We start from the raw sequence: 17,395 nt of genomic DNA, 5'->3' as shown, positions 1-17,395 counted from the left end.
AAGGATGAACGACCCTGCCCCAGATGGCAGAAGCAGGATTTGAACCCAGGTGGTCTGACTTCAGGGATTCTACCCATTACACTACCCTGCCTCCACCACACGTACATGCTTTACAGAGTCCTCTGGCGACCAATTTGGGAAGAAAGTTCATAAATTTTTTCAAGTGATTAAAAGTAAAATGAAAAAGCAACCCTGCTATTACTATACATGTAGTACATATTTATTCTATAAAACTGAAGCAATTAAAATTCTGCAAAATCATCTTCTGGCCAGGCAGCTAAATAACACAGAGTAAGAAGGGGATTGACATAAAAACCCACAACTAAGAAAGAACAAAAAGCTATGTCATTCATGTGGGATTAAAACTGGGACTTCCTGGGAGATTCATATACACATTGGGCTTTTCAAAAGAGGAACAGGAAAAGGATCTGCCTTCACTCTGCTACACAGTCAGAAGATAATTTTGTAGTCTGGTGCTCAGGGGCAGCTGGCTTGCCAGGGGTAGGTGACAGCTCTTCCAAAGAGGCTTAAGTTCGTTAGAATGAAAGAACTAGACTTACTCTTCAACTCATGAATCAACTCAGACAAGTCCAACAAGACAGAAAGAAATGGGTCAGATGACAGCAAAACTTTTCAAGGCCAGCCAAATCTTAGGAGGGATGGTGAATCTGCAAGGGTACTAGAACAGCTAGTAAAGATTATACAATGGTTCTCATCTGGGGCCAATTTTGCCTAGAGACTATTTGGCAATGTCGGGAGACATTTTTGGTTGTCACAACTTGTGGGGTGGGGGGGTGGCGGGCAGTGGTCGTCAGGGAAGATGTTAAGCATCTACATTATGCACAGGACTGCCCTACAACAAAAAATGATTTGACCCAAAACGTCAACAGGGCTGAAGGTTGAGAAATAAATATTTACTGAGCACTAATGCCAGGTCTGTTTTAAGCGCTCACATCTAACACATCAATGAGTCCTCATAGCAACCTCCGAGGTAAATATCATTATCCTCATTTTACAGATGAAGAAGAAACCTCAGCTACGAAGAGCAGTTCCACATGGTCACGTGGCCATGGGTGAAAGTGAGAGGTGACAGCCTGCTGGCAGTCCTCACAGCCCTCGTTCGCTCTCGGCGCCTCCTCTGCCTGGGCTACCACTTTGGTGGCACTTGAGGAGCCCTTCAACCCACCGCTGCACTGTGGGAGCCCCTTTCTGGGCTGGCCAAGGCCGGAGCCCACTCCCTCAGCTTGCAGGGAGATGTGGAGGGAGAGGCGCGAGCGGGAACCAGGGCTGCGTGCGGCGCTTGCGGGCCAGCTGGAGTTCCCGGTGGGCGTGGGCTTGGCGGGCCCTGCACTCGGAGCAGCCAGCCGGCCCTGCTGGCCCCGGGCAATGAGGGACTTAGCACCTGGGCCAGCGGCTGCAGAGGGTGTACTGGGTCCCCCAGCAGTGCCAGCCCACCGGCGCTGCGCTCGATTTCTCGCCGGGCCTTAGCTGCCTTCCCGCAGCGCAGGCCTCGGGACTGCAGCCTGCCATGCCTGAGCCTTCCCCCGCCTCCGTGGGTTCCTGTGCAGCCCCAGCCTCCCCGACGAGCGCTGCCCCCTGCTCCACGGCGCCCAGTCCCATCGACCGCCCAAGGGCTGAGGAGTGCGGGTGCACGGCACTGGGACTGGCAGGCAGCTCCACCTGCAGCCCCGGTGCGGGATCCACTGGGTGAAGCCAGCTGGGCTCCTGACTCTGGTGGGGCCTTGGAGAACCTTTATGTTTAGCTCAGGGATTGTAAATACACCAATCGGCACTCTGTATCTAGCTCAAGGTTTGTAAACACACCAATCAGCACCCTGTGTCTAGCTCAGGGTTTGTGAGTGCACCAATGGACACTCTGTATCTAGCTACTCTGGTGGGGCCTTGGAGAACCTTTATGTTTAGCTCAAGGTTTGTAAACACACCAATCAGCACCCTGTGTCTAGCTCAGGGTTTGTGAATGCACCAATCAACACTCTGTATCTAGCTCCTCTGGTGGGGCCTTGGAGGACCTTTGTGTCCATACTCTGTATCTAACTAATCTGATGTGGACGTGGAGAACCTTTGTGTCTAGCTCAGGGATTGTAAAGGCACCAATCAGCGCCGTCAAAACAGACTACTCGGCTCTACCAATCAGCAGGATGTGGGTGGGGCCAGATAAGAGAATAAAAGCAGGCTGCCTGAGCCAGCAGTGGCAACCCGCTAGGGTCCCCTTCCACACTGTGGAAGCTTTGTTCTTTCGCTCTTTGCAATGAATCTTGCTACTGCTCACTCTTTGGGTCCACACTGCTTTTATGAGCGATAACACTCACCGCGAAAGTCTGCAGCTTCACTCCTGAAACCAGCGAGACCACGAGCCCCCCGGGAGGAACGAACAACTCCAGACGCGCCGCCTTAAGAGCTGTAACACTCACTGCAAAGGTCTGCAGCTTCACTCCTGAGCCAGCGAGACCACGAACCCACCAGAAGGAAGAATCTCTGAACACATCCAAACATCAGAAGGAACGAACTCCAGACGCACCACCTTAAGAACTGTAACACTCACCGCGAGGGTCCGCGGCTTCATTCTTGAAGTCAGTGAGACCAAGAACCCACCAATTCCGGACACAAAAGCACTCTCATGTGAGCCCAGCTCACATACCGTAGCCCTCAACTTCTTATGCTGTCACATGCATCCTTTTCTATATCATCTTTGGAGATACAGAGTTGCAGAGAAGAGAGCACCAGGGATCCACCAGGCAACTGCGTTACAGAAAGAAAGTCATGCACAGGAAAAGCAGATTTCTGATTCTGCCACCAGGAGGGGTCAAAGTCTGGACAGCACTTGGTCAGGAGCCTGGCTTCCCTTTCTTGAAAAACATCACATGTAAACATCTAACTGAGAGCTTGGTACACAGCAGGCTCTGAGTGTTGGCCCCATCACAATGACAACCAAGGACTAATTATGAAATAAGGAGGACACAAGAAAAGACACTATCAAGGATACAGTTTTTTTAAAAAAGGAGGGGGAAAGTTCATCTTTTTTAAAAAAGCATCCATAGACTTAAAATTTTTTTGTTTGGGGTCTGTAAAAAAATAGCAATATGGGTGAAACTCTATGATAAAAACTTGCCCAAATTCTTGTTATGTTAAAATGTTACTGATCCAAATATTGCTTAAAATAGATGAACATTAAAGCTTTTCCTAAAAAGGATTTTTTCCTTCATCATTGTATCCATCTTTTTTGTCTATTATATGCTACTTACTGTCCTTGGGTCTTGCCTATCTTTGTTTCAGGACAGCCAAAAAAAAATTTTTTTTTATAAAAAAAGTCAAAAGATTCTTCTGCTTTTACCTCTAAAAAATAAAATTTCTGAACCCTATTTCCTTAACCCATCATAAAGATTGTTTGATATTGACTAGAGGACCCTACTCAGATTAGAAGGTAGATACACTCATAAGTATCATTTCCCATTCTTACCCAATACAGCAAGGAGGGTGAGTTGGTGATTCACACCAAGGCATAAAGGGAAATAAGAACAAACATGTCCCAAAAGGAAGGAATTTGGCTTGTGAAGAGCTACAAGTTTTCCTCAGCAGGGGAACAGGGTACTGGGTGTTTAGAAACAATGGCACCTAAAGGAGGGCACTAACAGGGCTGATCAAGGAAGCTACAAAAGAAAATCCATGCACATAAATTGCAAAAGTAGGCCGGGAGATGGCTGACGCCTGTAATCCCAGCACTTTGGGAGGCTAAGGCGGCAGGATCCCTTGGGCCCAGGAGTTCGATATCAGCCTGGGAAATATAGTGAGAGCCTGTCTCCCACAAAAAAAATTTAAAAATTAGCCGGGCATGGTGGCACATACCTGTAGTCCTGGCTACTTGAGAGGCTGAGACCAGAGGATCACTTGAGCCCAAGAGGCAGAGGTGGAGATTGCAGTTAGCCTCGAGATTGCACCACTGCACTCCAGCCTGGGCAACAGAGCAAGACTGTGTCTCAAAAAGCAAACAAACAAACCAACAACGACAACAAAAAACAAAACTATAAAATTCCTAGAATATAATGTACCAGAAAATCTAGAAAATGGCAAGGCACGATGCTTCGGCCTTTAATCCCATCACTTGGGGTGTCTGAGATGGGAGGACTGCTTGAGTCCAAGAGTTCAAGACCAGCCTGGGCAATATGCAAGACCTCATCTCTACCAAAAAAATAAAAAAATAAAAAATTAGCCTAGCATGATGGTATGCACTTGTAATCTCAGCTACTCGGGAGGCTGAGGTGGGAGAATCGCTTGAGCCCAGGAGGCGAAGGTTGCAGTGAGACAAGATTGCATCACTGCACTCCAGGCCGGGTGCCAGAGCAAGACCCTATCTTAAAAAACAAAAATAAAAATAAAAATAAACCACATACACACACAAAAACTAGATGGCCACGAGCATGGCAATGATTTTGCAAATACTACACCAAAGGCACAATCCATGAAAGAACATGAAGAGAATGAGAAGACAAACCACAGACTGGAAGAAAACATTTGCAGAAGATATAGCCAATAAAGGACTGTTATCTAAAATACACAAGAAACTCTTTAAACAACAAGAAAACAATCTGATTAAAACATGGACCCAATACTTTAACAGACACCTCACCAAAGAAGATATACAGATGGCAAATGCAAATAAGTATATTCCACATCATGTCACCAGGAAATGCAAATTAAAATGAGATACCATTATATACTTTTCAGAAATGGTCAGAATCCAGAACACTGACAACACCAAATGTTGGTGAGGATAGGGAACAGCAGGAACTCTCATTCATTGATGGTAGGAATGCAAAATGGTACAGCCACTCTGGCAGTTTGGCAGTTTCTTACAAAACTAAACATATTCTTACTATACAATCCAGAAGTTCCACTCCTTGGTATTTACCCAAAGAAGCTAAAAACTACGTGCACACAAAAACCTGTAAATGGATATCTCTAGCAACTTTATTCATAATTGCCAAAACTTGGAAGCAACCAAGATACCCTACTATAGGTGAATAGATTAATGCACTATAGTATATCCAGACAATGAAATATTTTTCAGTGCTAAAAAGAAATAAGCTATCCAGCCATAACAAGACGTAGAGAAACCTTAAACGCGTATCACTATGTGAAAGAAGCCAATCTGAAAAGGCTACATACTGCAAGAATCCAATTATATGACATTCTAGAAAAGGCAAAACTATGAAAACAGTAAAAAGATCAGCAGCTCCCAGGGGCTGGGGCACAGGGTGAAACGATGAATAGGCAGAGGATTTTTAAGGCAGTGAAAATACTCTGTGACACTATAATGATGGACACATGTCATTATACATTTGTCCAAACCCACAGAATGTACAACACCAAGAGTGAACCCTAATGGAATCTATGGCTTTTGGGTTACTACAATGTGTTAACGTAGGTTCACCGATTGTAACATATGTACCACTCTGGTGGGGGATATTGACAATGGGGAGTGCTGTACATGTGTGGCGGCACAGATATATGGGGAACTCTGTACTTTCCTAATTTAGCTATGAAAAAAAAGTCTAAAAAAAAAAAAAAAAGCCATACACATACCCTGGGTGTGGCAAGGGGAAATGACCTAGTAAATAAGAAAAGGAATTGGGATGCGGACTATTTCTGAGAAGAGAATAGACCCTATAAATAGGTTTCATTTTAAATTACATTAAAAGCACCTTCCCAGCAAATTCTAACCCCAAACTAACTGGTTACTTTACTGAAAGTGTACTGTAAGAGTATATATAATCTGTACCTGTTTATTTCTGCCTCTCAGGATACTGGCTCCAAACACATCCCAAATGTTTCAACAGAAACAAAAGACATCTTTGTCACATCTGTAAATTAAATTCACTGCAGAACAGATTTAAAAAAAAAATCAACAGGCTCTGCCAATGAAAGATACATAGTAGCCTTCTCCCCTCCCCTCACACATCACATGATGAATCAGTTACAACTTTTCCTGTTTTCCTTCCTTACTGATACATCCTTCCTCTAATTCCCACTCCACCCCCATCTTTGATTTTTCCATCATTCTGTAATCACAAAGCTGTCCCAGTTTTTCCTAGGTTTACTACATCTCTATTTAAGCACCTTTTATTTATCCGATTCTTGATAAAAGTGATATATGAACTAAAAATAAAGTACATGCAAAATAGCCAATGTTGGCACTAAAATAATATTGAAGAAGAGTGTTGTGCACCAACAACTTGAGAAGCGTGTCCAAGAACCTCAACTAAAGTCACATGAGCCAGCTCCATTTTATTACAGACATTTAGAGAAGGGCCTCGGTGAGGAAGTGGAAGTAACCACTGACAGCCCTTTGTTTTCTCCACACTAGGATAAAACTGCTAAAATAAACCAGGCATGGTGGCTCATGCTTCTAATCTCAACTACTCGGGAGGCTGAGGCCGGAGGATAGCTTGAGGCCAGGAGTTTGAGGCTGCAGTGAGCTATGATTGCACCAATGTACTCCCATCCCGAGTGACAGAGCTAGACCCCGTCTCTTTAAAAAACAAAAAACAAAATACTACTAGGATAAGGAGGAAGCCCCTAAATTTACTCCAACCATGCCATGTCCCTCCACTTGGTCCAGAACTGACTGGTAGAGATGGTAGCAGTGGCAGCAAGGCTGTCTTATCCTTCTCAGCCTCCCAAGGTCACTATCTTGGGTTCCCAACCACCAGAATGCCTGCTGTATTCCAAAACTCCCAAGCTTTTCCATTTGTAGGCACACTCCAAGCATATCTTACAGGCAGATGTGAACATACAACACTCCCAAGGCCAATTCCTAGAGAGCTGTGGTGACTGGCAGAGTAATGGGGCCTGCGGTCAAGCTGGTTCTGAATTGAAGAGGTTGGCAGAATTCAGATTGTCCAGGCCCAACAAAACAAAACAAAACCCACAAACACAAAAATCACCATCATGTCTCACAGAGTCTCTTGGGAGAACCTCCAACCTGCTCTCTGCTTCCATTCTAAACTCCCTCCAATCCATTTTTTCCCCAGTAGCCAGACCAATTTATTTTTATCACTGTAAATCTGATAATTTCACTCCTTGCTTAACCCCTTTCCACGGCTTCCCATCACTCTTAGAATAAAATCCAAACTGTGGATTATTGCTGACAGTCTACAATCCACCACAGGGCCTAATGTTATTCTGCATAACTCTCCAGCTGCACCCACCAGGGCCTCTCGCCTCTGTGTTCACTAGACTCACACCAGAACAACCTCTTTCCTATTTCGCACACCTTCCAAGCCCTCTCCCATCTCGTCTCTTGTACCAGTGGCCCCTCTGTCTGGGACACTCTCATCAGCTCTTCACACCAAGGCCTTGTTCAAAAGTCACTTCTTCCAACAAATTTCATGGCCACCTTAATGTGCTCCCTCCCCAAGTTAATCCTCCCTCATCATGTTGTTTATTTCCATTTCAGCATTTATGGATTGCAACTAGGATTGCAGTTGCTTATTGACAGCCTCCCTGACTAGGGTGTAGGAACTGTGACTTATTGACTGCCATGCACTTAGAAGGCCCTAATAAAACTTTTCATTGATTTATTCAACAGGTGGAGAGAGACATTTAGAAATTCCAACTTGCCAAAGTGTGCTAGTGAGATCTTCAGTGACCAATGCCTCATTATTCCTTCATCAGTCTCCTGAATTATCAATTTCTGCCTCTTCACTGGATCACTCCAAGTACTACATGTACTAATATGCTATGATATCTTAATAAAATCCTCCCTAAAAATATAGATTTACTTATTTAATGATATTTATGTAGTGTTTACCATGTGCTGGGAGTATATCAGCATCTGTACCCTCATTTTTTATTATTTTTATGAATGATTCTATCTGATAACACACTTAACTAAGGCTTTATAAAATCAAGGAGAACTCAGGGTAAACACAGATGCTTATGCAGTGTGATAAAGCAAACTTTACTCTCAAGTAAATATTTGCTTTCAAAATTCTCCTGACACTAAAACTATTATCACATTAGTAAAAATTTCCCAAAGCACAAAAATTACACCCAATTACTTATTTAAATTATACTACTTAATTTCAAATCCTGACCTTACAGTGGCTATGTTATTAATAAAGATAACATGCAGAATTTTACCTTAATATTTTAACATTTCAAAAATCAGGGCATATATATATATGCCCTAATTTTATACATATATATGTATAAAATGTATATATGTATACATGTATAAAATGTATAAAGTGTGTGTGTGTGTATATATATATATATATACACACACACACATATATATATTTCCCCCCTACCTAACAATAGAAACTGCTGCTTCATCCTAGGAACGGTAAAATAAATTTAGACCTATATCTATAAGCACCTGAAATCAAAAACAACGAAAATAAGTTAATGTATGCCCTAGAATGGAAAAACTTCAGTTGAGGTTTGGAAGGCCACAGGAGAAAAGATAAAATTAAGTGACAGAAACATTTACACAAGCTCGAGTCAAGTTTTAATCTGAGTCACAAGTAAAATAAAATCATTGACTCAACTGGAATATGTGCAAGGATATGCTTGTAATATAAAATTCAGCAAAATGTGTTAAATGCTGATATCAAACTTAGTAAAATTATAAACTTCAACAATAGTAAACTCAAGTGTCTCATATCTACCACCTTTTTCTGAAGGACTAAAAACTTCTGGCATATATACCTTTCTCCACACATCCAAGACTATCAGGAAAAAGGTATGAAGTTTTTTTTAAGATTAAACAATGAAAGGAAAGAAAGTAAATTACTTTCTGCAGACCAGAGAGAAAGAGAATCTTCAGTCCTATCCAGTATAGAAACAAAGCAAAGAAACAGTATTACATGTGTCTAGAAATACAAAAACAAAATATATTTTAGGAATAATACTCCACAAAATCCTAAGCTGCAGATATTGCTCAATAAAGTTGTCTTCTCCTGATGATTTCCTGAATTTACTGTGTACTTTTAAAAACATCTGCCTGTCCATCTACATGCGTATTGGACATGCTGCTCTCCCTACACCCACTCCCCTCTATAAATCCAGACCTCAGTGTCTTCATTTCTATCTTTTTACTTAGTACGGACTTTTTCCTTGTCATCTTCTTCATTTGTCTATACTGTAGAAATAATTGTTGAAGCTCAATATTTAACGATTTAAAGGTCTGTTTGATATAATTTTAAGTTCATGTTTATTTAAAAAACAGTTAAGTGGCTGGGTGCGGTGGCTCACGCCTGTAATCCCGACACTTTGGGAGGCTGAGGCGGGCGATCATGAGGTCAGGAGATCGAGACCATCCTGGCTAACACGGTGAAACCCCGTCTCTACTAAAAATACAAAAAATTAGCCGGGCGTGGTGGCAGGTGCCTGTAGTCCCAGGTACCCTGGAGGCTGAGGCAGGAGAATGGCGTGAACCCGGGAGGCGGAGCTTGCAGAGTGCCGAGATCACGCCACCACTGCACTCCAGCCCTCCAGCCCGGGCAACAAAGCGAGACTCCGTAACAAAAGAAAAAAAAAGAAGCAGATAAGCAGATAAGCAGATGTGGGTCTTATTTTTCCTTTAAAAGAAACTGAAATGTGTGTGTGCATGCTTCTTGTCCTCCAGGACATGAAGCAATAAAGAAAAGACCAATGCCCGAAGCTTTCGAATTCAAAGTAGACTGTGCTAAATTCTCTATGATAGTCACCAGCATTCAGAGGAAGAAAAAACCACTTCCAACTGAACTTACCTAGATATTTGGTAGGGGATGGCAGGGGCCGCATGTGAGGGGGGTTTTGAAGAACAGGAATTCAAAACAGAAAGGGCAGCAGAAGTCCTCACTAGAAACAGGGAACAGCCACTAGTCCACTATGTCGAAATCCCTGCCCACATCGGAGAAAAAGATTAACTCATCAATAAAAACAGAAAGAGAAACTGTCATGAAGCAACACTCATTTTGGGATTTTACAGGACATCATCATTAAAGCCTTATTCTACTGTCATATTTACAAACCTAAACTGGAACTCACTCTCTTCATCTATAGGAGATACAGACTGTAAAAGTGGGCTTGAAATCATATTGTAGGAATTCTGAATGTCAGGCTTTTCACTCTGGATTTCATTCTGCAGGTAAGGATGTGAAGGCACTTGAAAAGGGAACTGCAGGGCTGTAGGTGTCAAATTAGATGGAAGAGAATGAAGAAATGGGCTTGGCAACAACAGGAGAGGCAGGTTTGCAAAAAAAAACGACAGATGAAATAACGTGGTAGCTATTTGCATGTGGGGTACAAAGGTAAAAGAAAGAATTAACATTGCCTCAAGATTTCACTCCTGGGTAACTAGGAATAAATAAAATGGAGGGAGGGGAAAATAGGGCAAAATGACAGTGAATTGGTGTAAATAATTACTAGTCTTGTTGGAAATGTCTGCATCAGATCCATGAATTCGGTACCTTCTGTGTGCCAGGCACTATTTCCAAGCACTTAGGATACAACAGTCAACACAACTGGCAAACAACTTTACCCACATGGAACTTACGCTCTGGTGTCAGACAACAGATAATGAATAAGTAAATCAATAGGTCAATATGTAAGTGTGGTGTTGTATGCAATTTTAAATAGGAAGGGAACATCTAAACAAACACCCAGAGGTGAAGGAGTGAGCTATACAAAAAGTTGGGGAAGAGTCAGCAACTAACAAAACAGTAGCTCAAAATAATTTCACTCCACAATGGTTTTGAAGTTAGCAGCCACATTGTGACATATCTCTTTGGGACCCAGTCCTATTTCCGTGAGCATTCAGGGTTCCACTTCCTGACTCTATCCTACCCAATCAAGAAAACTTCACCAATAAAACAGCGATAAAAAACTTCCTAGTGGGTCAATTTGTTTATACTGGCTGTTTACATTCCCTACATGGGAGAAGAGGACTGCATTTTAAAAGGACAAAATCAAAGCACATTAGAACATGTTTGTACAAAGCTTAAGAAGACAATCATCTTGTTCTCAAAGCAATAATTAATGTAGTAACTTTGAGACTTGTGATTTAAATCAAAGGTACTGAAGAATGATTATGAATCATGCAATTAAGCTACCAAGCAGGATACTGGTGGAGAGGAAAGCCATTCACAGAACCATAAAACTGTCAAAAATAAAGATAGTAACTATCATCAAAACTAGAAATAACATCATCATTTGATTTTATACTTTGTTGATCAGCAGAGCTGAATTCTAGCCTAAGCTCCGCCATTTATTGATTCTGAGTCTTTGGCCTCATCCTCATCTGTAAAGACCAGCTGGTCTGATTTTTCAGATTCCTTTCAATTCTGAGATTCCCTGCAGCAAGCTATGGTTCCTATGATGTTTATTTATGTATTGGGGGTGCTCTGGTTTACTTAGTTTTGCAATAATAGTACAAATAAGCATCCACCCAAAATAGCACAACTTAAAAGTTCTGTATAAAGCGATATGAACTGCTCTTAAACAAACCCACCTGAACTTGGTGCTTAAAATGAGGCTACATTCACCTTAAAGGCGCTGCCTCTTTTTTGATCCCTGTTTTGGAACAGGCTTCAAGACTTGAGGTTTCTGTGGATGTGATTTGGAACAAGGTGGATGATCACATCAGGTAACAACCCTAGCGAAAGAAAAGTAAGAGACCTTTTCTTGTGGAACTCGGTCTAAGAAAACTGTTCCAAAGGAATCCCCAAGCATTTCCAGCAACAGCTCTGAGGAAAGAAAACACGTAGGTTTTCCGGTGATGACAATTCTTGAGATTAATGCCCAACTGAATGCATAATAAAGAAAACAGCCAAAGTTTATTGTGGACTATGAGCCAAGTATTAACTCATTTAATCTTCAAAAACTGCTGTATGGTTGGAACTATCATTATCCCCATTTTACATACGCTAATACTAAGGCATAGAAAAGTTAGGCAAATTGCCCAAGTTTTCGCAGTTAATAAGTAGATTCAAAACCATGATTTTAGCTCCAAAGTCTGCGTGCTTCATCTCCAAGATACACTCCCTCCGTAACCCCTGCTGTCCATGTTTAAGTAACAGTCCCGTTTCTACTACACCTTCCTTACAAACTGAATAACATAAAGTAAAAGTAAAGCCCCACCGCAAGCTCACTATCGGGTTTCTCCTCCTGTCCTGAACCACAAACTATAAATATATTTTAAAGGATATACAAACTTGACAGTACCTGGGGCTTCTCGACATTTAGAGGGGGTGTGTGTGGAACAACTCAAACGTTTTCTGTCTCGGACCAAGTGCAGTGAATGAGTGCTGCGAAGTCGCAGCACGCCCGAGTGTGGAGCCCGCGTCTCCTCAGGGGTTCACAAGAGGGGCCGCCCGCGCGCCCCGCCCCCGCGCTCCTGATGGGCGCGGAAATGGCACCGGGGCCCGTCACACCACACCTGCCTCCCTCGCCCCCGGGGTCCCGCCACCTGGCCCGCGCAGTGCCGGGGCTGTTCTCCGCCAAGGGTTCCTCGCGCAAGCTCGATGAGCCACACGCTTACCTTCGGGGACCCATCCCCGGCGCATGGCGAACGGAAAGCGTCGCCACTGCTGCGCCACACTCGGCCGGGACCTGCGCCGCGCCACCAGCTCCCAGCGGCGCCAGCTGCGCTCCCTGCGGGGGCCAAACCTGCAGGCCCCGCCCCCTGCGGCAGGCCCCGCCCTCACCAATCACCGCCGGCCACGCCCGAATATGGGCTCGGTCAGCCCCGCCCTCGGAGCTCTTCGGCCACGCCCCCGAAGGAGCTGCCGGCGGGGTGCAGCCCCAGGGCCTTAAGTAAATAAGCGGGGGAGGAAAGACGGGAAGCCAGCATTTGGGAGACAGAAAACGAGAGGACCCCCACGGGGAAGATGAAGAGAGCCTTGGGCGGGGGCAAGGAATGAGAAGGCACTCTCCCCAGGTTCCCGCTAAAGTGTAGATCTCAAAACAACCGCGCTCATTCAAGACACTGGCATAATCTCATTTTCCTCGGGCGGGGTAGGAGTCACACACGAATTCAGGGCTCCAGGCATGAGACGTCATTGGGAATGGGATTCAGAGGAGCAAAGAAAGGATTCAGAGGAGCTAGTAAAGGAAGCTAGTCTCCACCACACATCCTTTACTTCAAAAATTGGGGAGTCGGCTCCCAGTAAGAATCCTCACCCCGAGCTTAAATTGTTATCAATCCCGTTCCCTTCATAAATTGTTAATCCCGTTCCCTTCAAACAGCTCAGGCGCATCACGAGAGAGCAGACGCGGCCGGGTTTGGCATGAATGTCCGTAGTGTGCTACTCTAAGGTTTGCGTCTGGGTGTACAGATAAAGGAAAACCGGAATCCTCGAAACGACTTTTTTTAACTATTAATGCATCTGAGTCTGGACAGTGAAAAACGGCTTGAGGCATCAAGCCAATAACCGAGTAGGGCGCAGTTCTTACAGTCCCAGCTACTCCAGGGGCTGAGGCAGGAAGATCACTTGAGCCCAGGAGTTCTAGGCCAGCCTGGACCTCATAGCAAGACCCTGTTTCTAAAATAAAAATAATATAACTAATGAATATGGCAGGGAAACAAAGGGCTCACTTTGCCAGCAAGCAGGATTGACATACAGTAACCTTTATTACAAAAATTTCAGAAAATAATGCCAAGAGGCCAGCCTAGCTCTCTAGCCTTAAGGGAAGTCACAATATCTGAAGTCCTCAATTTGCTTATCAGTAAAATGAGGGGATTTAGCCTGGTGACCTCATGGGCTCTAAATGCCCTCTCATACTCTAAAGTTTGTCCTGCCAGGCTCAACTCATAGGAGAGGGGAAAGGATGCAGGGAAGTATTGTCTAGTCAGGAGCCACTCAGAGAAATTGGGAATTTTTAGAAAAAGCTTCAGGGATCTCTGGCATCACTTCATTCAACCTCTCCCTTCCAACTTTCCTGTTTGTAATAATAATAGTACACCAGTCCCCGACACATACCCTTATCAACAGTTTCCCTTTTCTTTTTTTGACCAACAGTCTGAAAAAATTAAATGGAAAATTCTAGAAATAAACAATAAGTTTTAAATGGTGTGCTGTTCTGAGCAGTGTGTAAAATCTCACGCTATCCCACTCCATCTACCCTCAATGTGAAGCCTCCCTCTGTCCAGTTTGTCCATGCTGCAGATGCTACCCACCCGCTAGTCTCTTAGTAGGCATCTCCATCATCAAGTCGGCTGTAGAGGTGTCACAGTGCTTGTGTTCAAGGAACCCTTATTTTACTTCATGATAGCCCCAAAGTACAAGAGTCGTGATGCTGACATATTGTTATAATTGCTGTATTTTATTATTAGTTATGGTAGTTAATCTCTTACTGTGCCTAATTTAGAGAGTAAATGTTATTGTAGGCATGTATATATAGGAAAAAACATAGTTTAGATGGGGTTCAGTACTATCTGCAGTTTCAGGGAACCACTGGGAATTTTAGAAGGTATCCACTTGGATAAGGGGGTAATACTGTATCATTCTTGCCCTAACTCAAAACCTTTGACTCTTCCCTCTCAGTCCTCACGTTTGGTCACCAGGTCCTTGGCTTTCTCCTTTAGAGTCTCTTCAATGACTCTTCCATTTTCACTGCCATCTCTGTATAAAGAACAGATTCAAAGAACTCAGGGCATTTGATCTGATCCTAACCTACATTTCCCACCTAATCTCCAACTCACTCTCTTGTGTACTCATCTGTTGGACAGACTGTCTCCTCAATGTACAGAATCCACAACTTACAGCTAACATCCCTGCCACTGTACATGCAAACCCACTGCCTCCTAGCTGAAATACCCTCTTCTCAGTCCTAGCTACCTGTCTTGACTACAGTAGTCCAGCTCAGGGATGTCTGTATGCAATAAAATGCTATAATACTTAGGATCTGCACCACTCACGTTAGCATGTAGCAGGGCTACTTTGTTTTGTTTTCTGCTATTTAGAATCTTTATCTCAGGCCAGTTATGGTGGCTCACACCTGTAATCCCAGCACTTTGGGAGGCCAAGGCAGGCAGATCACTTGAGCTCAAGAGTGGAGTTTGAGACCAGCCTGGGCAATATGGTCAAACCCCATCTCTACAAAAAAATTAAAAAATTAGCCAGGTGAACATGGTGAAACCCTGTCTCTACTAAAAATACAAAAGAATTAGCCGAGTGTGGTGGCAGGCACCTGTAGTCCCAGCTACTCAGGAGGCTGAGGCAGGAGAATGGCGTGAACCCCGGAGGCAGAGCTTGCAGTGAGCCAAGATTGCGCCACTGCACCCCAGCCTGGGCAAGAGAGCGAGACTCTGTCTCAAAAAAAAAAAAAAAAAAAAAATAGCCAGGTGTAGTGGTGCGTGCCTATAGTCCCAGCTACTTGGGAGGCTGAGGTAGGAGGATCACTTGAGCCTGGAAGATACAGGCTGCAATAAGCCGAGATTACGCCACTGCACTCCAGCCTGGGTGACAGAGTGAGACCCTGCCTCAAAAAAAAAAAAAAAAGAATATTTATCTTGCTGGGCACAGTGGCTCATGCCTGTAATCCCAGCACTTTGGGAGGCCAAGGCAGGAGGATTTCTTGAGCCTTGGTGTTCGAGAGCAGCTGCAGCAATACAGAGAGACCCCGTCTCTATAAAAAAATTAACCAGACATGGTCCCTGGCTAATTAGTCCCAGCTACTTAGGAGGCTTAAGTGAGAGGATCACTTGAACCCAGGTGGTCAAGGCTACAGTGAGTCATGATTGCACCACTACACTCCAGCGTGGGTGACAGAGGGAAAGCCTGTCTCAAAACAAACAAAAAAGAATATTTATCTCTAAAACTAAACTTTAAACTTTTGTTTTGTTTTGTTTTTGTTTTTGTTTTTTGAGACAGAGTCTCGCTCTGTCACTCAGACTGGAGTACAGTGGTGCAATCTTCGCTCACTGCAACCTCCACCTCCCAGGCTCAACAGATTCTCCTGCCTCAGCCTCCCGAGTAGCTGGGATTACAGGAGTGCACTACCACGCCTGGCTAATTTTTGTATTTTTAGTAGAGGTGAGGTTTCACCATGTTGGCCAGGCTGATCTCAAACTCCTGACCTCAAGTGATTTGCTGGCCTCAGCCTCCGAAAGTGCTGGGATTACAGGCATGAGCCACCACACCCAGGCAACTTAAAACTATTTACTAGATGTTCCCAGGTCCCAACCAACCAGGAATAAAAATTTTCAATATCTTGAGGCTGGGAGCAGTAGCTCACGCCTGTAATCCCAGCACTTTGGGAGGCTGAGGCAGGCGGATCACGAGGTCAGGAGATCGAGACCATTCTGGCTAACACTGTGAAACCCTGTCTCTACTAAAAATACAAAAAATTAGCCGGACGTGGTGGCGGGTGCCTGTAATCCCAGCTACTCAGGAGGCTGAGGCAGGAGAATGATGTGAACCTGGCAGGCGGAGCTTGCAGTGAGCAGAGAGCGTGCCACTGCACTCCAGCCTGGGCAACAGAGCAAGACTCCAGTCTCAAAAAAAAAAAGAAAAAAATTCAGTATCTTAATAAAGCTAAAAGAAATTATAGATTCATCCATAATTAGGCTGTTCAGATTACCTATAACAGCAAGATTCTATTTTTATCTGAAATATTATGATACTGAAGTAACACCAGTTACTTCATGATAACCAAATGCTTTGATTGGCAGTTACATGTGACTGATTCATAAAAATGGAGAAGTAAATTATTATTAAGTAACACTTTCTTGGAAGACTAAGTCTTTGAGATTCATGGAGGTAAATAAAAAGTAACCTACCCATTCTTCTTCACCTCATTGCCCATACAAGTGGTATACCCACAGTAAATGCTTAAAAATATATTAGTCAGTCCATGATTATTTTCAACTTTCCTTAAGCCCTCTCTCTCCTTCGCTAAATACTAAAATACTGGTCTTTTCTTTTTCATGGAAATAAGATAGTGAAAGCTTCCTCTTTTAATTTCAAAGAAATCCTCAAGAATAAGTGAAAAAGAATCACACAGCATTTCTTGGAGTAGGACTGGAAAGGTTTTCAGTGTTCTAGAAATAAACCCTTGAATGACAGTAAATTGCCTATGTTAGCAAGCTCTATGTACTATTAAGGTCTTTAGAGAGTAAATTTTCCTGAACTGCAACCTTACCCAGATGGCACAATAGAAACAGAACCAAGTTTGCAGAATGACTACCAAGTAAGAGTGAAAACTGATTTGCAATCTATCAATGGCCCCTTCTGTTTTGAAAATGTCAATGGTACATTTCAGGGAGGCCCCAGAGTTCTGAAGTCTTTCCCAAACAATCTATAAATCACTAGTCACGGCAAACCTTTATAATGTTCTAGAGATTTAAGAAGCATTAAATAGACTAAATAACAATCATACTTCATTTATA

The 17,395-nt window shown here is 43.5% G+C and overlaps 1 protein-coding gene across 1 annotated transcript in view; it reads right to left on the bottom strand.

The window, feature by feature from the left end:
- The window catches only part of SGK3 (serum/glucocorticoid regulated kinase family member 3), a gene marked incomplete at its 5' end in the record, with an annotated part of 86,903 nt that extends 74,257 nt beyond the window's left edge, over window positions 1-12,646 (bottom strand). Inside the window, 2 exon segments of the mRNA NM_001134072.1 lie at window positions 9,774-9,906; window positions 12,545-12,646.
- Between the last annotated feature and the right edge of the window lie 4,749 nt (window positions 12,647-17,395).

The sequence above is a fragment of the Pongo abelii genome, chromosome 7, assembly GCF_028885655.2.
Source record: "Pongo abelii isolate AG06213 chromosome 7, NHGRI_mPonAbe1-v2.0_pri, whole genome shotgun sequence".
NCBI lineage: Eukaryota > Metazoa > Chordata > Mammalia > Primates > Hominidae > Pongo > Pongo abelii.
This window is presented reverse-complemented; position numbering and strand designations above follow the sequence as displayed.